Here is a 21,291-nt window from a genome sequence, read left to right as displayed (position 1 = left end):
GAACGAGGGGTTTGTCCAGGAGGGAGCAAGCGACATGGCTGGAAGTTGATGGCGAATGTATCGGCAGCCTGGAGCACTGCTTTAACAGCTCACCCGCTTGCCTCTGCTGGAGAGGCCACCTCCAGCTGCCGGGCAGGAAAAGGCCCTGAGCTTTGCTAAGCAGCCCCAGCAGCAGTGAGAGAACTCCAGTGAAATGTTATTTAATGTTCCTCTTCAGTGGAGATGGCTATTTACCAGTGAGAAATTTCTGGACTGGAGAGTCACAGCTTGGGTAATGCTGGATAATGTCCTTGGGAGGGGGAAGCGCTGGCGGGATTTATAGCAAGTCTTTGAGGCTTGGCTTCCATAGTTAGATCTGGCACAAATTTAGAAAAGCAGCTGGAGGATGAGTTTGTGCTTGGAATCATTAGCAGCAAGGGCTGTGCTGAATTACCAAATGCAACCTGGGGGAGAAATCGTTTCTAGGCTTTCTGTCAAGGCCAGCAAAATAAATACGTGTGCACACGTATGTATTTACTATATGCCAAAAGTGAACCCACGGCGTTGTAAAGGCAGGTAGCGCCCTGGCTCCCCGCGTGGGAGATGCCTTACAGAAGGCAAGGATCCTGCAAAAAAAGGGAAGGATCCTTACAAAAAGGGAAGGATCCCTGCCTGAGAAAGCAGCTTTGTGGCTGGAAAGGTGGCCTCACCTGCTGAGGCAGAGCCTGGCAGCCTCACGGCTGGGTGGAAGGGGCAGCTCAGCAGCACGCTGTCTGTGCTGGTGCGAAAGGAAAGAGCTGTGCCCGAGAGAAGGGGCTCCCAAGCTGGCTGGGAGCGTGCCAGCAGCGCTCTGCCCTGCTTGCCTGCGATGGGGACTGGGTGCTGCCCCACGCCTCGGTGACGATTTGTCTCTTCCCATGCATGGCAGAGGTTTGCCACCGCTGCGAGTAAAGAGTCTTTGGGTGGCATTTCAGCTCCCAGGGCAGTGTAAAGCCCGGCGTGTCAGTCTAGGAGCCTGACTTTGTGCTTTCAGCTTGTCTCCAGAGCATCCGTCCCCAGGTTAGACTGGCTGAGGCTGGAGAGGTCTCATCTCTGAAATGAGCTGTAGCTTACAGTAGGAATGAACGTGTTCCAGGGGTTCAGGCACACGGGTGGGCCAGGAGTGAATCCAGCTGCCTGGGCTGCTCTGCATTAGACCAGCCTCTTGCCTTTTGACGGGCATGAATGGGGGGCAGACCAGCCTCTTGCCTTTTGACAGGCATGAATGGGGAGCAAGGCACCCGGCTGCATGGAGTGGGAGTTTGTGTTTGTCCCCAGCAGGAACCAAACACCTCTCCTGGGGTGCCCTGACGGCAGCACCTGTAGAGTGTTTGAATTGGCAGTATCCCTGCTCTGGCATGAGCAGCTCCCTGGGCCTTCCCATGGGTACTGCTGCTGGCTAGCTTAGCTGCAAACAGGCCTGTAAAATGCTAATGGCATCTATTGAACAGCAGGAGAGGCTGGGTGCAGAGTCCTGAACGAGGCCTGGGGAGACAGGAGTGGGGGGTGATGTGCTTGGCACAGCAGTGTGCTACCCCTCCAAGGCATGTCCCCGTGCCTGCAGGAACCACAGAGTGCTCTGACCCAGCTTGGGGGAGATTTTTTTGCGAACACGCTGAGCACAGGAGAAGCACCTTCATTGGGACAGTGATTTTTAGTTAAGACTTGAGTAATGCTGTTTATTTGCAGCGCTGCAGCAGCTGGTCCTGCTGCGGGGGCATTAGCACCATCTACTCCCTGCCTTGAAAGCTTTGTGATGCCAGTGGAGGGGACAGGAGAGTGAGGAAGGAGGAGACGGAGCCAGTCTAGGAGGTGGTGGCTTTGTGTGTTGGGATTACAGCTGCTTCTGAGGGCATCAAGGCAGAGCAGGTTTATGGGGAGATCTGCTGGTGGATGATGGACCTGGGTGGCTGGTGTGTGGGGAACTTCTCCTAAGCCAAGCAGGACCAGGCTGAAGGCACCAGTTTAGAAAGACTTTGGTGGTAGGTGACGGAGGCTGATGGCTTGGGCTAATCACAGGCAGGAGTCACGCTGGGTAGTGAGGGAGAGCTGGCAGGCAGGCTGGGGAGGCACAGCTACCACGTGCCCTGGAAGCAAACGCGGGGACTTTAACCTGACGTGATGGAAATTGGAGACAGGGATCCCTCTTGCTTTGGTTTTTAAAAGCTCTTCCCGAATTCTGGTTGTATCTGGCACTGGTGTCATCTGAAGGAGACTCAGTGTGGTGTTTCTGTGATTTGGTGGCACTTTCCTGGGGAAACATGGTTGACTGACATTCCCGAGAGCGTGAGAGATGGTGGGTGAGGTACTGGGGTGCTTGCCTCTGAGGGGAATGTTGGGGTAATGTTATTGCTTGTCTTTCGTCCTCAGTGACCCTCCCTCTGAGAATGACAGAAACTCCTTGCCAAGGTACTTGTTGCAGTCACCCCTTTGAATTCGGCCATGTGAAACAGCGACCGTCACCCCGAGGGTCCTCTGAGAGGGCTGGAGGCTGAGTTCTCTCTGCACACTGCTCGGGCATCCTGTGCCCTCCACTGCAGAGAAGCTGTCACAAGCAGCAAAGAGATGGCTTTATTTCCTGATGCATGCGGTGGAAGAAGCTGTGGGATGATCATTTGGTGGTAAGGGTTTGTGCTAGTGCAAAAAGCAATCTCAAGGCAGCTGTAGCCTGCAAGGAGGTGGAGGTGAACCTGGCACAAGGCCTCCAGCTGCTGCAGGGGTGGTGGGGCTCACCCTGGCCTGGTGTTTTGCAGGGCTGGAACAGGAGACAGAAGGCGGCTGGGTAGCCTGGATGTTTGAATCGCTGTATCAAGGAGACTGCTGTGCTCTCAGAAGATCCCGTGAAGGCTTGTTAATATTTTTTTCCTATGATTTTTATTGTAATCCCTGTGCAGCAGTTCAGGGAAATTGGCAGGGTTAGGACTGAGGAGGAGAGGGGCTCGTTACCACAGGAGTAACGAACTGTCTGGCTCTGACTGGGAGGCAAGCAGGAGCAGGATTTAAGAGCAGAGAGACTGGATGTGCTGTGCTTGGGGGTGGTGGTAACTAAAACAAACTGAATAATAATAATAAAAAGCTTCCCATGTACACAGCTATTTTTGGTAGCTGATGGCTCCTGGGTTCGTACATTTCAGAGCCTTGCTGCTGTTCCAGATTTCCTGGAAATGGGTTTGCTTTCCTTTCGGCTTGGGCAGAATGTGATCCTTAAGCCTGGAATCCAGCTGGCTTTCTTCAGGACACAGAGATCAGCGGAGCTGGATGGGTGCTTTGCTGATTGCATCCTTCCTGTGTGCTGCTGGCATGTCACAGATCTCCGGAGCTGCCTACAGCGGTCTGGGCTGCTCGCTTGTCCTGGAGAGCTGATATCAAGGATTCCAAGGCCGTGGTGACAGACAAGCTGTGTGCCATACCTGCCCGTGTGTTTGAGGTATGACGTGCTCCAGGTTAAAGAACAGAGAACTCCTGTGTTCCTGGGTTATTCTTCAGCTGTGCTTGGCAGCACCAGCAGTGCAGAATGGTCCAAGGTGAGTTGGGATGGTGAGGGCTGGCAATTTCTTAAGCCAGTTTTGCTGCTGCAGGTTTTATTGTGAAACTGCTGTGGGGTGTCAACGAAGGCGAGGTCCTGGCGGAGAGGCAATAAAGCAGGCTGTGTCAGAGCACCCCAACAGGCACGTGTCTGAGCTATCTGCTGTGATAACCCAGCTGATACTTGTATAGTTATCTTTGATGCTGCAACTCTGCTCTCCTACATCCCTCCGAAGACGTAGGAAGCGTCACTGACGCGTGCACTCTTCCACACCATCGCCCCGGGCACGCAAAACCAAACGCTTTTATTTTTCCCAGGTTGGAAAACTTGTAAGCTAACGTTCTTGCTGCAGAGGATGTAGGTGGGGACCGGGTTCAGCAGGGCTAAAGTGGTTCTCTGGGACTTAGTGGACATCCCCTCTCTCTTGTGATGCACTCAAATTAATGTCTTAAGCAGCTTTTTTTTCTGGCGGGTAGTTTTTACCCTGAGTGCTCTGCCACCTGCCCTCGCACGCAGTGATGGAGGGCAATGCCCTTTGCAGAGATGAGGGAATTCTGGGGGGTGCCGAGTCCTCCCTTAACACTTGGGGGAGTGTTAAGGAAGCGGGCTTACACCAAACAAAGTCCAAATTTGTTTGTAAATTTTGTCACTGCCATATAGAAGTCTGGAAAGCAAGAGCTGCCGATAGCGGTGGTGTACGCTGTTGCTGGAGCTGTGCTATAAATACGGTCTGGCCCTCGCTCACTGGCAGTTCTTTTGTGGAGCCGAGTTTGATGCGGACAGCTGGGACTGCTTGCAAGCAGAAAGCCTGAGCTGTATGAGATTAATTGCCTGTGATGACTTGTGTACATTAATTGGCAAGATCTGGGCTGGTATGTACTCTATACCACCACTCGAATTGAAAGTCTTGAACAGCTACTGATTGTATTTTCATTAATAAAATAGTTGCTTACAGTTTTCCTGAGATTTCTGCTTGTCTGCTCCAGGTTCCAGCGCTTCCAGGAGCGTCTGCCCGCCGGATTGGCACCGCTCTGCTGAGAAGGGTTCGTGCTGAAGGAAGACCTTGGAAGTGCCACACACCGGGATAAAATGATTTGTCGAAATACTATATTTGGCACCAGCTTTTCATCTAAACCAGAGCCACTTAAAATGAGCATGAGTGTGATTTTTATGCCTGAGTGGTATACAAAGACCTCAGCATAAATGAATAGCGGTGCTTCAAAGCTTTTGCTGAATGTTGTTCTATCACCTGTCGTACAGTCAGGCTATTTTATTTTCAAGGTACAGTGATATCACCGAGCAGACCATTTGAAGGCTGTTCTGCTTGTTTTAAGGAGGAATGGACAGACGGGTATATGCTGCTATCTCCTGCTGAGTGAGCTTAGCTGTTTTCTGGGACAGGTATTCCTACCCACAGGAGACTTTTTTTTTTTGCTACTTTTCTAGCCTTTTGCAATAAGGGCATCTAAATGACGTCCTTGGCTGATACTTTGGTACTTGCTGTGTTGAGGTCGCTGCTGTGTCCGACCTGGGCTATCGCTGTCCTCCTTGCCGCCCAGATGCCGTAACCAGGGGAAGGCTGTCACGGCGAGTCCATCCCCACCAGGATTTTTCTGGTAAGTGTATGCAGGAGCCAGCGGCGATGGCACTGGGATTGCTCGAGAGTGCTGGCTGCGTGGGCCAGGCAGAGCTGTCCGTGCTTACAGACAGTAAAACCTCACCTGCTCACAGGTAGCAAAACCTTACTTCCATTTCAGCCACGTTAGAGCTTGAAGCCTTTGATTAATTTCAAGCCCAGCACTGGTGAGCTGCTGCCATCCGTGTGGGGATGGGGAGAGGTGTGCCAGGCGGGCGGGTGCCCTGGCAGGCTCCGCGATGGAGCCAGGCCTCCGTGTTATGCGGGATGGCATTTCTCGGGGAAGGGGGTGCGGGGAGGGCCGGCTCTGCCCCTGGGAGGCAGCGGCGGGGCCGTCCCGAGGGTCGTGGGTGAGGGAACAAAGCTGCTTCGACGCCCTGAGGTGAGGTGAGGGGTGGGGGGGGGGGGGGCTCTGGCTGCCACAGGGCCGCCGTGCACCCCTGGCTGGGGGCTGGTAGGGGTGGAGGGACCGGGCTCCCGCAGGGGGCTGCGGCCAAGCAGGGGAGGAGGAGGGTGGTCGTGAGGGGGCCCTGGCCGGGCTCGGGTGCCCCTGAGGCGGGGGGCGAGAGCGGCCGGCCCCGCCGCACCGCTCCCCTCAGCCCCGCGGCGGGCAGGCCCGGCCCGCGCCGCCGCCTTGGGCCCGCCAGGGGGCGCCGCAGCCCCCCCCGTACTTAGGCGCTCTCGCCCCAGCCGTCGCCATGGTGACCGCTGGGTGCGTAGCGGCCCTTACGAAGCTGACGCAGTGGGCGGCCCGGCACGGGCGGGGGCGGCCCCTGCACGGGCGGAGGCGGTGTTGGAGAATCGGGGGGCCGCGAGGCCCCCGGGATGGAGGTGGCGGCGGCCCTGGGCCTGGGTCCATGGCGGCGGCGGCTGCGAGGTGAGGCGGGGGGGGGGGGGGCAGTGGCGGCGACCCCCGGGCCGGCCCCGGAGGGGGTCTGGCAGCGCCTTCCCGCGGGCCGGGAGGGGAGGAGGCCGCGGCGGCAGGTGCGGGGTCCCGGCGGGCCGCGGGAGCGCTGAGGGGCGAAACTGAGGAGGGGGTTTGAGGGGGCTCCCGGTGCCGTCCCCCGCCCCGGCGGTGCTTTGTCCCGTCCCGCCCCGCTCGGGAGGCGGCTGGCGGGCTCGGGCGGGGTCGGCGGAGCCGTTTCCCTCCCTCGCTGCGGGGAGAGGCAAGGCCGCGGCGGGAGGAGGGGGCTGGAGGGGTCCCCTCGCCGTGGGGCCTGCACCCCCCAGCAAGCGGCGGTCCTTTCCCTCAGGCAGGGGCGAGGCGGAGCGCTAGGCCGATGGCGGGGGCAGAATTTGGGACCCGAGACCCCCAGTCCGAGCCGGCCTTGCCCACCAGCCTTATCCCAGTGCGGGAGATGGGAGGGATGTTGCTGTCTGGTTGTACAGGGAGACGGTGCCGGCGTGTGGAGGGGGTGGGTGTGACACACGGGTTCTTTCTCTCAGCCTTTATTACTTCTCTGCAGGGACCGGCGTCCGAAACAGTTAGCTGGCACGAAAAGTGCTCCAGTGACACGGATCTGGCACAGCGGGTGATGAGCCCTGACCGTAGAAATCCCCAGTTAGGGTCACGGAGACCTGCATGGTTGTAAAAGTAAAGGCTTTATCACTCAGAGATCTTACAGCCCGGACGTTGCCAGGCGGCTCGGCTGGAATTCACGCTGTGCCCGTTTCTGGGAATTGGTACCTGCCCGGTGCGTTTGGGGCAGGCTTCGGTTGCTGCTTGGATTATAGGAATGGGGATTGCTGAGTCTGCAGGTCCCAATACGTGGGATGGAGCTTACAGCCAGCTCCAGGTGGGGAAACAGCGTAGCGATCGCCAGAGATATACAGCTTCTGGGACGCTGGAGCGTTTCTGAGTGTTGCGTGCTGAAAGCAGCAAATCTCTGTTCGATAGATTAGCCAGCATGTTAAAGGAGATGGTTCTGTGGGAGAGTATAACCTCTGCCAAGGTGGGAAGGAGATTACTCGCCTGCCAGGATAAAACCTTGCCTTACCTGGTGGTGAGTTGCTACATCCCGCTGTCATTTTCTGGCTGAACAGGGACAAGTATCTGAGCTTGTGTGGTCAGGCTGAGTGTTTTTTAAAACAGTCGTGGCTGGGAGATAATGAAATTGTAGGAAGTGGCTTTTGAAAAGACGGAGTCTTTAATCTCTCGGTTTTATGACGTTGGCTTGGGTGAAATGTGTATCTTGTGGGGAAGTGCCTACACTGTTAAGGAGGTTAGTTTGTATTGAGGAGGAAGGGAGTATCTGTTAGGCACTGGTGGCAAGCTTTCTAAAGAGGAAAACGTTATCTGGGTGAAGTTACTCGTTGCCCTAGGTGTTACCTTTCTGTGTCATAAAAGTTACATTGGGTTCTTAAAGCTGCTGATTAGATTACTGCTCAGCCCAGTGAATGTGTGTCAGTTTGTAGTGGACAGACAGGCCAGCAACGGCTAACGGGGACAAGAATCTCGAACAGCATCTGCTATGTGGTAAATAATGCATATAGCCTGGAACTTCTGTAACAGAAACCCTTCAGAAAGGAGAAGGACAATGTTCCCCTTTAATCCATATTTAAGTAAAAGAACAGAATTGGTAGTTACTATCTCTGCTATTTGTAAAAAATTGTACTCCCTCTAACATACTATAGAGTCAAAATTACATATTGGAACTACATATATTTGCTGGCACTGATCTCGGTAGCGCTGACCTGTAAAACCAGAGTTGATCAGAATTCTATTTTAACTCAAGGCACTGGGTTGGATCCTTCTGATTGCTGTAGGCAAAAATCAAATCAGAAGTCACAGCAACAGGGACTGCTGTAAGTCCCTGACAGCTTAATTATTGCTGGGAAATGGTAATGAGAAAGGCAAACTTCAGTGTGCTGTGTCCACCCGTTTCTCTTCCAGACTGCTAGGAAGGAGCAGTTGTGCAACAATGATCTGAGCAGTTAAAACTGAGAAACGTTCTGCTCCAGGAAGAAAAGTGGGAAGGATGAAAATACTCCCTCTGACCAAGTTGTGTTTTAAAAAAAAAAAAGAAGAGAAATAGGGCAAACCAAAATACCTGTCAGTCTGTTTTGTAAAAAAAAGTTGATATCAGACTGTTCAAAAGTGTTGAGAAAACTTATCTTCAGCAGATACTGAATTTTGACAGAGTTTTACTTTTTATGAAGCTTTGTCAAAATTCCTATGAATAGTTACAACAAATCTTTGCCTGTAAGTGCACGGATGTGCTTTTGGATTTTGGTTGGGAATATAAATGTCACATTCCTCGTGCTATGTCAACCTCAATTTGTTCTAAGACAGAAGAGGTTTTTCTGTGTCCCTTAAACACTGTGTGCATCTAACCAGAAACTGGAGATGTAAACTTGCGAGGCCTCTAGCTGCCCTTTGATAGACCCACTTGACTCGCATCTTTTTATCAGTTCCACCTGTATTTGTTTCTCTCTAACACAGCTTGGCGTTCCCGGTGGGATCCGAGTGCACCCGCTATGAATTGCCACTGCAATCCATGTGAAGTTTGGGTTGTGTCTCTGTTTGAGGTGACCTTTAATCCTAGGGTGCTGAAGGTACCGGTGTTTATTGGTGTTTTATAGTGCCGAGGGTAAAAACAGGCAGAGGGGCGTTTCCTGTGCAGCTTCATCTGAGAAGTGAATTAATTTTGAATTAGCTCATCAAAACTAGGTCACTGGTTTCTGAGTTGCAATAAAATTGAATGGATTTGCAAACAAGATTTATATACTGCCTTCCAGCCTTTATGACTTAGAAAACTCTCCTTAAAGCAGCATAAATACCAATCCTCTTGGTTTTGTGGGTCCCCTCCAGGCAAGGACCAGCAAGCTGGAGACCTGTAGGAAATATGAGTGTGCTAATGCTTGAGAGCAAACCCCGGCGTGCTTGGAACGCCGCTCAGCTCTGGGTGGGTAACAGCCTGCAAGGCTTCGAGTCATTTGCAGGCCTGCCTACAATTTATTAAACTTTCTTGCGTTAAACCAGCAGTGATTCTGTTCTCTCTTCAGACAGGGGAAGGGTGTTCAAGACTTTTTCCTTGTGTAGCAAAGATTTTTTTTTTTTGTATCTGCACTAGAACCAAGTGGCTTTTACTTTGGGGAATCTGCCTGCACCCTGCTTTTCCTCTGAGAAAACAGCACAAGTCCCCTTTCCAGCTTGCCACCCGGGTAGCAGTAAATAGCGCTCCGTTACAGCTGGCAGTTGCTCCGATTCCGACAATGATCCAGCAGATGAATAAGTACATCCTGAGCTGGATTCGGCCCTGGGGTTTGAGGAAGTTACATTTAAAGAGACAGCAATGGAGATGCTTGGGAGAGCGAAACTATTTTCGTCCGCTTTGAGAGCTGCGGGGCTGGAGTTGGGAGCTGGGGGAAAGGAGTTTATGAAAGTGCCCTTTGTGCTGTCAGGAGCGTGACAAATGGACTCTTTTGGGATCTATGGATAGCTTTGGGATCTGTGTTCTTGCCAGAACAGATTCTTCGAGTTAATCAGACTTCTAACTTGAAGCTAGTTTGCACTGATATTTTCTTTATTCTGGGCTGTACATAAGTGATAGTGTTAATTTAAGCGTACGTCTGCCAGAACAAGCGTACACGGCACGTGTTTCACCGTGGTGGGAATCGCTGCGATGCTTCCAGTTAGAACTGCATTCCTTTGCATTCAAGCTAACACTTTGGTTGGTGTGTTTCTAAAGAGAAGTCGGAGGAAAAATCTTGACAATCTGCCAGGTGCTGTATCTGTCCAGCTTTGAACTTTTGAGACAGAAGAGACTGAAATTATTTTTCTGATTTTGATAAGAAATGGAAAAGTTTGCCCACTGAAAAACTAAAATCAAATTGCTTGTGTGTTTTAAGAGCACAAGTATAGCTGGGAGTTGATAGTCTGCTCACAGGGCACAGAAATAGGGTCTGGAGTCTGCTCCCTTTGTGCAGCCATGTTGATCCTGCTTACTAGATATCGCTCTGCTTTCCAATAATGCAATATATTTTTCTTGCCTGCACAGCAGCAATTGCTCTCCGTATCATTCCGTAGTACAAGATGCTAAGCACTCTTCTGCTTGCTTGTTTGGGTGCATGAGTTTAAGTCATGGTGCCTGGCATCTTGATCCCAAGTTCATTATAAAACTAAGTGTATGTAAGAATGTACCTGTAACTGATTTGTTAAAAAAAGGTCTAAAATACTGTGGACTATGTAATTATTTGAAACATCATTACGAGCTTGAAAGAATGATAATGATGCATGTGAGAATCGATGTGTTTATATTTTAGAAGCAACATATAGTGAAGTGGAATATCCTAATATAAAACACATACAGAATTCGGGTTTAAATGCAAAGCATAATGCTGCTGCACCTCGGTGATGATTTTGAATAAGAGGCAGAATTCCTGCTAAGCTTTAGAAAAAACGTGCCCTCTGTTTTCAATCATTTCTTCTTTGCTGTTTCATCCTTTTCTCTCCTCCTTCCAGTGAAAGGGGTGCAGGCCCCCTACCTCACACACTGGATCTGTTTGAAAAGATGTCAAGCTAAAAGATTAAATTAAAAAAAAAAGGTTGCTGGTTATTTTTCCTCCCCCTTGCAGCAAGAGCAGAAAATCTGCATGGCAAGCAGAAGCTGCTTGACTTGCAAGGAGTTTTGTCACGGGCTCTTAATGCCCACGGCGGGGTCCAGGCTGCCTCCTTTTACACGAATGCTTCTTTAGCTACTGGACTCGTGCTCCTGCAGACTCTTGCAGACCCCTGGAAGTCCTCCTCCTTCCCCCTCCTTTGGAGTTTCTGTTCCTCTTTGAGGACACCTGGCCTTTTGGTCTCCTTCAGGTTGGCTTCAAATGTCTGTGGAATTGGGTGAGAATTCATGGCTTTTAGTTCTGTTCGAGCTATTGAATCAGTAGCCAGCCTGCTTTTGGTTCTTGCATGTTCCCTTTGTGTGAAATTAAAACTCCAAGTGGATTCCTCAGTCATGTCTTTGACCTTAATAAGAATTCCTCCCTGAAAACAGCATGCAAGATGCAGTCTAGAGTCTGAAGAACTGTAATTTTTCTTGTGTTCTTCACTTGCCATTTCATCAGGCAAAGGTGCTGTTCAGCAAGCAATGATAAAAACCCCAGTGCTATTAACTTCTGCATGCTAACAATATGATATATGGTCTCAGAGTTGTTTACTGATCTCATTTCCATAACCTCATGCACAGATCTACACTGCTGCATCGGCAGTAATGTGGTGATGGAAGCCCTCTCCTAGCACAAACCTGCAGGGGACTGCTGGCAGGGTGGTTGTGGGAGCCATAGCTGAGCCCGTTGGGCTGGAGTTTGTGCCTAACGTGTTACATGTATTTTCTAAATGCCTGCTGTTTCATAAGAAGTTTTCCAAGCTCCTTCCTGTAGATACAGGATTGCAGTGCTGCCCACACTGCGACTTTCTCTGAGTCTTCCTCAGAGTGAGAATGTCCTTGTGCCCTGAGGGGGTACGAGCTGAGAAACCCTCCAGGACTGTACCGGATGGTCATCTGTGTCAGCCCCTCTTCTTCAGCACGCTGGTTTCTGTCGGGGTGTTAGCAGCTTCAGGGGGGAGTAAGCGCTGCTGATCCTTTCAGGGGTTTCTTCTCCCACTGATGCTGGTGGGATAGCTTATTTGATGGGGTTTTGTACTCCGTGACATCCGAGATGGGCAAGATTAGCTTGGAGCAACTGAACGATGAGTGTCACGTTATTGGAGAGCTCATAACTCTTTGCTGAATGAGAGCAGAGGCTTGCTGATGCTGAAATTGGTTGTATGAGATTCTCCTCTTCTTGGGAAGACACAGGAAGATAATTTTAAACAGTGTTTGTGGTTACTTAGGAGTAATTAGCCAAGTGATAAAGATGAGTAGGCTACCTTAAGCGCATAGGTGTTCTAAGCATTCGCCATGTTTTCTTTCCTCTCTAACATCTGTTTCTTCTCTGATGTGTTGGTCTAGAGGTATGATTATCAGCACAGACCTGAGAGATCATGAGTTTAGATCCAGGCAAGCTTCTAGCCTGAGTCCTTATTCTTTTCTGAAGAACAACAAATGTGCAAATAAAATGATGAATCCCTTAGGCCACCTTAAATAAAACTGGAACTATATAATAGGAAGAAACAGGGAAATTCAGGACCTTGCTATTATAGTTTCATTGCAGTAAGTACAATAGAAACGATGAGGCTGGTATGAAAAAAAAAGCCCCAATGCATTTCTAACCTGAAAGGTTTCCATTCAGATCTGTTCTGCTGCTCCGTGTCTGTCAAGCTGGAATTCGCACAGCTTTGCATCTTTTAGAAAGAAGAATGAAGTTTAATATTATGTCATGGCTTGTCTTTTCAGCGCAGATCTGTGTAATGTGGTTGCTGGTGTTTACAGCCATAGATACAGCCTTGATGTATTTTTGGAATATAGATTCCAGCTCAAAAGTCTGAGCTTCTGGAGGCTTGTCATTTCCCCATGTGATCTGCCAAATGATCTTGCAAAATTGTTCTGTTTTCTCTCATGGGAAATTAACTATTTCACCTCCCAGAAAATATGAGCGAGTCGGATGGTTCTTGTGAGTTTGTAGCATCTCGGCCAGCCTGTGACTGTCCTGAACAGAGCAAATCCTGCCTTCTTGTGTTGTCCTGCAAACTATGATTATTTCTTGGTCACATCAGGACCGCTTAAAAGTGTTTGTCATAGACATTCAGCCTAGTGCTGTCTAATAACTTCCCTTTATGCTTGGCTTGTCTTTGTTAATATCCAAAATGTATGTTCTTTCCTTGTTGGAACACATCTGGGATTTCGCTGTTGGCAGATTAAGATGTGAGAAGCAGTAAATGAAGCGACCTCAGTGCACCTCTCCATCGCTCAGTGGTTCTGGGACAGGAAGCGGACCACTCTGTGTGGACCACTTTGTCTGCTGTTGAACTCGGAACGAGACCTCTCACCAGCCAGTCTTCAAGAGCTTCAGCCTCAGACCCCCTGCAAACGGCAGAGCAGTTTTTCTAGCCCAGTGGTGTGTCTCTTGTTCCAGGATATCCCTGCAAAGACGATTCCAGTGTTCTTCCATTTCAAAGGCCCTCTGTGACTACGTTACCGCTCAGCCAGATTTAACCTCTTAAACTACAGTACCCTTTTTGTGGCTGTGTTCTGATTCAGTTGTTTGTCACCATCTCCATGGCATCCAAGCGTCTGCTAGTGACAACCACTTCGCTAAATGAGAGCGTTCAGAGATGAATCTCTGTATTTCTGCTTGGAGGGGAAATGTGCCCATGATCCCCTGTCAGAGGAAGTAAAAAGAAGTTTCCATTTGCTCTGCTGAAGGTGGGTAAGTTAGTTATATCCTTAAAAGAAAATGAAGAAGCAGTAATTTGTGACTTCTCTCTTGAGTTCCTGTTGTGGAGGACGCTCTTTTTTCTTCCCTGAATAGAATGGAGAATAATGAGAGACTTTTCTGAAAGATTCTCTGTGTGCTGAGGGATTGCTCTTCCCCTCACCTTTGTCATTTTCACTTATTTTCTAGCAAAGAAAGAGGCTGCTCTTTCTTTTTAAGTCTTCCTTCCGAGGTTAATATGGGGCTAAAACTATTTGGCGCATGAATAATGAAGTGCATAGGAAGTGAGAGATGCCTTTCCTGAGATGGTACGTGCGTGTTCTAAAACTGGAAAGAGCAGAGCTTTCCTTGAACTGCAGTGACACGAGGGGCGTAGGGCAAAATGGCTTTGCATAATTGTGGCGTTAAAACTTCATTCTGCAGAAAGCCACGGGCTGCTTTCTCCAGAAGCCCTTTCCCCTCTAAATTTCATGCCTGTTCCTGGTTCAGTACTTTGCTTTTGGAAAACGGTCTTTAATCCTCATTGTGTGTTTGGTTTTTTGTTTTTTTAATTTTAAAAAAACCCACACAAAACAAAAACCAACTCTCCTTGCCCCCCCCAAAAAAAGGGAAGACGCTTTCTTCCAGATCTCAGAGCAAACCCTTTTGAATACCTCAGGGGCCATAACTGAATTTAACTCAGTAGGGAACGGAGACATCCACAAATGCAGTGTTGTCCTTGGTGCTTCCAAATGTTACTGGCGTGGAAGACTCTCAGCTAAAGCTCTTTGCTGGTTGCATGTAACTAGCTAGTTTACCTTAGGACCCCAGCTCTCTGCTGGCAGGGAAGAGAATTTCTCAATTCTGTGAGGCTTTGTCTTTCTTTCGGGTGAGGGTGGAGGAATTAGCACAGGCGGTTTTGGAGGTGGGAACCACGTAGGATGCTGCAGAAAAACGCTCGTTCTTCTGTGAACGGGTGGCTGAGTAAGTGTGGTGCATGCATCTGAAGCGCCTCGTGGGAGCCTGCTGGTAATATTTACAGAGTTTGTGAATTTAGAGCATGCAGTGTATGAGTTTGCACGCAAGCCCAGAAGTGTCAAGTGTGTTTAATTTGCCCCAGTGAAGGGGGCTGTGTGTGTAAGCTTGTTCAGGGGAGGGGGGGCAGAAAGCCTGAAAATCCTCTGTGAGGTGCGTGGCAGGTATTTGGGGAGGAGAAACACGAATGTGCGTACTTCTGCAGTTTCCTTCTCTAGGGTGCAAGCTTGCAGGACATGTTGTTTGTTCATGTGCAGGCCCATGTGCTTCTGAGTGGTTAGATGTGCATTGAAGAAATGAACATCTCCACCCGTGCCCTGCGTAGTGTAAGGAACCTACGTTTTGTGTCCCTGGGTCTACTGGCTCCGCGGGTGTTCATTCCCTGGAACGACTTGAAAGCCTCTGGTTAGGAACTCTGAAGGTATGTTGCATCTGACCTTTATTCTTTGGGACATGCAACGCCTATTTTGTGATGGATTACCCTGGCCAGGTCCTCCAGGGGATGGTATCACCACAGAAATAGTGATTTTTTTATTTTATTTTTTTTTCCTTTCCCTGGGAGTGGTAAAGAGCAGGGGAATTCAGCCCTCTGCCGTGTGCTGTCCTTCATCCAACAGATTGTCACATCCTTGTTCTCCTGTGCTGTTGTGTGCATCTGGGCCTGCTGATGGAGGAGCTGGGGGTGGCTGGGGGTGGGGAAGTGGATGTTTCAAGGCAGTAGGCATTACCAGAGAAATAAACTGATGAAGGAAGTATCCAGCATCGGGGACAAGAAAAGGAAATGAGTCTTTGTGGGACTTCAACTTTTGGCACAAAATTCCCGGTAAGGACTTGTTGCTCTTCTGCTTTTTGAGGTTACGCTGTAGAAGCTGGGGAGGTGAAGCAGATGATCTGTTCTGAGGCTGCTTTTAATGACTCCAGATGCTCAAATAATTCTTGAGTTGAGAGAGTGGAAGGAAACTCACTGTGTCTGCTCTCTGAAATGAGGATGCGTGCTAATATGAAATATTAGATTACTTTTTAAAGTTACGTGACAGCTACTACTGGATGTGCTGGGTGCTTTTGTTAGCTCCTCTGAGGCAAGTTGCGTGGGTAGGCTGAGGAAGAGGACAGAGGTGCCCAAGGGAACACGGAAATCTCTCCAGCACTGAGTATCCTGGACTGTCCTTCTCCGAGCTAATTATTCTCTTAAAACATTGCAGTGTTGTGCAATGGGACAAATCAATGTCCTTTATGTCCCCAGCTGCTGTTGTGCTTATCCTAGGAAAAACTGGTTTTCCAGGTGCTGTGCTCATCTTTCTTTTCTAGTTAACTCTTTTAATTTGTTACAAACAAAAAAAAGACTTGAAAGCAGTGTAAGGGATGGGTTTTTAATTGAACAGAGGGCAGGAAGAGGTAGCCTTGCTTCCCACTGAGGTGTGTTGATGAGGAATAAGACCTTTCATTCGTGTGATCGCAGTGCTCGACAAGGAGGCTTGCTTTTTGGAAAATAAAATGGGTAAACTGAAAGGGAAGAAATGGCATTGGTTCCTGTTGCCGTAGCTGCAGATCTTTTGCGTTTTGTGTCGCTGCTCTGTATATTGTGGCTGTGAAATAAAATCCTTTTGAGTGCAAAAGCATGAAAGGGTGTGGTTAAAGCAATCAGGAACCTTTTCGCTTTAAATTACCTGATTTATGACATGAAAGTCTCAATGTTAACATAGATTTGTTTTGCAAACCACTTGACTGTAAGTTACCTGGTGCTACGCCAAAACACTCCCTCTTGACTACTCTGTGGAAATCCAGCTCCTGAGCCTCTGGTCTAGACCACAAGGGCTGAACGCTCCCGAAGAAAGAGTAAGTTGAAGTTTCAGTTCTTTCAACAGGCACTGTTTCAGTAGAATGCTTCATTCACGTTAATAACTGAGGAAGTCTTTTGGGTGGGGAGGGTGAGTGAACCCCCTTTTTTCTTCCTGTTCTGTTCTGGGCTACTTCCATCATGCCAGTACGTCTGGGCTTGCAGCTTTTGTGTTCTCAGTAAGATCTGCAGGTTGGTCTTCTGGCTTCGCATCTGGAGGCGCAAGCCTCTCGCTGTGGAGAAGGTGCAGTGCCAGAGGGTGGGATACTGGAACTCCTGGTTGTCCAAGCCTCGAGAAGTAGGAGATCCTGTTTCCAGGCAATGCCTGTGTTTGTTTCCCTGTACTTTAGATGCCTATGCAGGTGTTTGCTCAACTGCCTTGCATCCAACTGCTGCCTCTGTGCTGCAGTTTTCCAGGAGTTTGCATTTCATAATGGAGTTTTTGTTTAAACTCTAGATTTTTGAAGAGGAAGAAGTGGTGGGTGCAAGTTAGGGGAGAGGAAAATGGAGGAAGATAGGTTTATCCAAGACTCAGTGGTCCTCAGGACCATGTGGCTGCTGCTCCCTTTTTGTAAGGAGCAGGAGTAGGAGAGATGAGAAGTTACCTTTACCTTTTCTTCAAATACACGTAGCGTTCCTGCTGCAGAGGAGCAAGGCTACCAAGACTTCATTAGATATTTCTGCTATTGGGAAAGGAGATGAGGTTGGAAGCAGTTGTGGCTCTTATGTTCCTATGGGAACAGATAGGAGATGCAAGGGCTTGAATTTTCAACTACAAGGGGATTTGTCAAGAAAGGTGGGAAAAGGATTTAATTTCTGATTTGAGTGGGAACTAATATTCATTCTCTTCCCAATTGGCTTCTGACTGGAGGTGTTTTGCTGCTGAAGAGGAGACAGGATTTTGTGCCATGTCTTCAAGACTGCTTCGCTGCTTCATGGCCACAGAGTTAATGACAAGTTGGACAATGAGATGCACGAGTCCACCCTGCTGCTGTTTTGCCGACTCAGCAGTTCAGTGCTCTTTTTGTTTGGAGGGGGGCAGCAAAAAAACCGCACGTGTCTGCTGGAGAAGAATGCAAACACAGCTCTGTTCCACATAGCAGTGGTGCTTGTGGAGCAGGGTTAGTAACCTGGTCTGAACGAATGCTCCAGACTAAACTATTTCTGAATCCACTCTTGCCACCCCGTTTAAAGTGGATGTTTGGGGCAGAGACATCCGGTTTTGTTTCCACTGCGCTGAGCCGCAGCCTGTGGTTAAAGCAGTTCCTAGCAAATGCAGGGCTTTGCCCAGTCCTGTCTAGCCCGTCTCTCTTCCTGGGGAGATCAGCCAACGTGCTCTAAGTAGGTTCTCCCTGTTCAGAAGGGTTGGCTGGTGTAAGATTCAGTGGTGTATCAAGGAAAGCAGCTGCGTTGGATGCGTATGCGTTATACCCTCTTCTAAGAGGAACTGCAGCCCCAAAGTTAGGTTACTCTGAAAATTGAAAAGGGAGTGGCAAAAAGAAAGGAGCTTGATTAATGAAGAGGTTTAGGTTTCTAACAATAAGTGTCTTGTTTCCAGCTACATTCAGTGGAAAGCACCTGCCTAGGGTGGTGCCTCGCTGGCCCTCGGACGGCTGCGCTTCCTGGTCACCAGCAACAGCTTTTTTTAAAGAGAAGAAATCTGGTGGCTTTGGCAGTTTGTCATGGTAGCTAAAGGCTCAGGGAAGGAATCACAGAATGAAGGGATGTTGGTCTTAAAATGGACCTTGTCAGGTGAGTATAACCCATCATTTTGCATTTACGTCTGAGAAAAAGTTCCCTTTGTTCTTATGTATATATAATTTTTTTAGCTGCACATCCTGGTTCTTTGACTGTTAAAGTCAACACAAGATGGCCAGTGAGCGTAACTAGGACTGTGGCTCGTGCCTGCTGGTCGTAGGAGCAGTAGGTGTGGTGTCTGAGGCTGCACAGGGATGCTTTGTCCCTGGGGCAGTGATAAAGAGGTGTCAGGACCATGACTGAAGCAGTTGTGCTTGGTGAAGTTTTTCCCTTTGGGAGCAACCAGGGCCGCTTCTGCCACTGTAGCTGCACTGTGGCGGGGTTTTGGTCAGCACAGCTGGGAGCTCCTGCCTCTAAGCTACTGTCCCTCACTCTGTTATAAGGAGGATAGCTGCCAGGTCTGTCCTACCACCAAAACTATGGGTTTTGGATTAGTTGGTAGCTGGCAATTAAATATGATACCTGCTTGGTACTTAAACTTCACTGTGCTTAGTGCAAATAAGACAGTTTCTTCTCGGTCCTTACATTTGCTGTGTTGCCAACATTGTAAAATGCAATTTGAATGAAGATCAGAGGTGTGCAGAGAAGTGCGAGTGCTTCGGTTAAAGAACAGCTCTGCCTTCCTTGTGGCCTTTACTCTGAGGGCGCTCACTGAATACTTGGAACTATTTAGAGAACATGATTTCAGCTTCCTCGTGGAGGGGGGGAAGCCCACCCTAGGAACGTGGGGGTTTTTGAGCTTCTGTTCTCTTGACTGCAAATCACAAAACTTTGTCTCAGATTTCCCTAAAATTGGGATGACAAAAAATTGTAGGCCCTTAAAGAAAAATGGAATATTAGTTCTGTGCCTCTGGTAGGTGGCTCTTGTGTTCTCCAGAGATGGACAGCGCAAAGGTCACCCTGCAGCCCTCGCTGGCAGCCTGGAGCAGGAACAGTCGCCTGGTTGCTGTCAGCCGAGGGAGGGGTGTTAAAGCGGCAGGCTCTGGCTGTACCCACTCAGGGTCTTCAGCTGCTTCCCCCCAGTCTCTTGTTTGATGTTTTGCTTTGGGATTCTCTGACTCCCATCCGAAGAACGCTTTTGTTTTCTAAATCCTCTTCCAACTGACTGGGTCAGAAAGTGAAGTTGTTGTACGTTTTGTCAGGGGTTGCCAGTTCTGGTAGCCAAATGGAGGTGAGGTCGCTTCAGTGCTGTGGCCCAGACCCAGCCAAAAGAGAGGATGAGCATACAAGTCCTAGTAGGTCCCCCCCCACATACACAAGAGGTGGATGAATGTGTGTGTATAATACACTCTGCTGTGACAGTGTGGAGAGGAGCCAGGGCAGAGGCTCTGCTTCCCTGTTCTAGGTTAATGGGGTTCCCTGCCTGCCGAAGTGCCTCTGTGCGGGTGGAGATGACCCTCTGGTGGGTGATGGCTCCTGTGATGGGCCTGGGAGGAGCTGGCTGAGGGTGGGGTTTGGGTTCCCCCACTTGTCATTGTGCCTCTGCTCCTGGGTGTGTAAGTGAGCTTTTTATCCCATAACCTAACGTGTTTCAGAGACTCTGAAGCTCTCTGCCCCTCCCCTGCTTCTTTCATGCCCAGCCTCTCACTGGTGGAAACACAGAATGATTTTTCCATTTTGCTGTGTTTGTCTCGTCCCTGGCTTATTAGGGTAAAGCAAAGGGAGAGGAGGAGTGAGAGAGGGAAGAAGGCATGTGTAGGCTGCTGGCATTGCAATTTAAAACCTGCTTGTGGAACAGGAGTGGGGTCATTCTTGTGTCCTTTGTATACGTTTTTCCAGATTAACTTCAGTCTGGCAGCTGGAACACCTTTAAAGTTTCATTGGTGCCAGGAGCGATCACTGAACTGACGGTGCATTATTCATAGTGTTATTCTGCCAGTATTCTCATTTTCTTACTCCAGAGCGATCGTTTTGGCCTGCTGGTATCATTTGTTCAATTGAAGTAGGGCACTGTATGCTAGTGTGTCCTCTTCTGCTGGACACTCTGATCCTGGCCGTGCCTGAGGAGTACGGAGGAGGAAGGAAGAAGTCTGTGGACAGGCATTTTTTCCAGTTTAAAGAATGCTTGAATTCATCGTGTGTTGAGCAAGTCATTGCTCCAAACTGGATGCTACAGCAGACTACAGTTTCTGGGTCAGTCTGCTCTGCTGTTTTCCTCTTTGCAATGAAAATAAAATTATAAATTACCTGTGCAGCTTCCTACCACAAGATGTATTGGATGCTGCGCATCCTAAGATATATGAAAAGATTAGATGTTCATGTGAGTAATAGTGTCACTAATATATGTAAATAAGAATTCCTCATTATCTTGCTTCCAGCAGTAACCTAGTCGCTTCCTGGTTCTGATAATGAATTACAGAATCACAGAATCACAGAATAGTAGGGGTTGGCAGGGACCTCTGTGGGTCATCCAGTCCAACCCCCCTGCCGAAGCAGGGTCACCTACAGCAGGCTGCACAGGACCTTGTCCAGGCGGGGCTTGAATATCTCCAGAGAAGGAGACTCCACAGCCTCCCTGGGCAGCCTGGGCCAGGGCTCCGTCACCCTCAGAGGGAAGAAGTTCTTCCTCATGTTCAGACGGAACTTCCTGTGCTTCAGTTTGTGCCCATTGCCCCTTGTCCTGTCGCTGGGCACCACTGAAAAGAGCTTGGCCCCATCCTCCTGACCCCCACCCTGCAGATATTTGTAGGCATTTCTAAGGTCCCCTCTCAGCCTTCTCTTCTCCAGGCTGAACAAGCCCAGTTCCCTCAACCTCTCCTTGGAGGAGAGATGCTCCAGTCCCCTCACCATCCTCGTAGCCCTCTGCTGGACTCTCTCCAGTAGCTCTTCATCTTTCTTGAACTGGGGAGCCCAGAACTGGACACAGCACTGAAGATGGGGCCTCACCAGGGCAGTGTAGAGGGGAAGGAGAACCTCCCTCGTCCTGCTGGCCACACTCTTCTTGATGCACCCCAGGATCCCATTGGCTTTCTTGGCAGCCAGGGCACACTGCTGGCTCATGGTCAACCTGTCGTCCACCAGGAGGAATTCCCCTCTGTGAAAATAGTGCAACATTTTCATCAGGCACCCTTTTGTCATGCACCTCTTGACACCTACCCCCAGTGCTACCAGTTTCAAGGAAGGAGTGTGGGACAGTGCGCTGACTGACGGACAGCTGCGTAGGGGAGAGGCTGGAGAGAGGGGCGTGCT

At 49.5% G+C, this 21,291-nt stretch overlaps 1 protein-coding gene across 6 annotated transcripts in view; it reads left to right on the top strand.

Moving 5' to 3' along the window:
* The first annotated feature begins 5,935 nt into the window (after positions 1 to 5,935).
* The window catches only part of DAGLA (diacylglycerol lipase alpha), a 77,122-nt gene continuing 61,766 nt past the window's right edge, over positions 5,936 to 21,291 (top strand). For 4 of the 6 annotated variants that reach the window (XR_012764487.1, XM_075425595.1, XM_075425596.1 and 1 more), the window contains exon 1: positions 5,936 to 6,057. The gene's annotated coding sequence lies outside the window, so the exon portion shown is untranslated. Of the gene's footprint in view, positions 6,058 to 14,764; positions 14,929 to 17,902; positions 18,097 to 21,291 lie in introns of all 6 variants that reach the window. The other 2 variants (XM_075425593.1, XM_075425594.1) reach the window with 2 other exon arrangements.

Source organism: Opisthocomus hoazin, chromosome 7, assembly GCF_030867145.1.
Source record: "Opisthocomus hoazin isolate bOpiHoa1 chromosome 7, bOpiHoa1.hap1, whole genome shotgun sequence".
Taxonomy (NCBI): domain Eukaryota; kingdom Metazoa; phylum Chordata; class Aves; order Opisthocomiformes; family Opisthocomidae; genus Opisthocomus; species Opisthocomus hoazin.
Note: the sequence above shows the minus strand (reverse complement) of the source record. Positions and strands in the feature narration are given on the sequence as shown.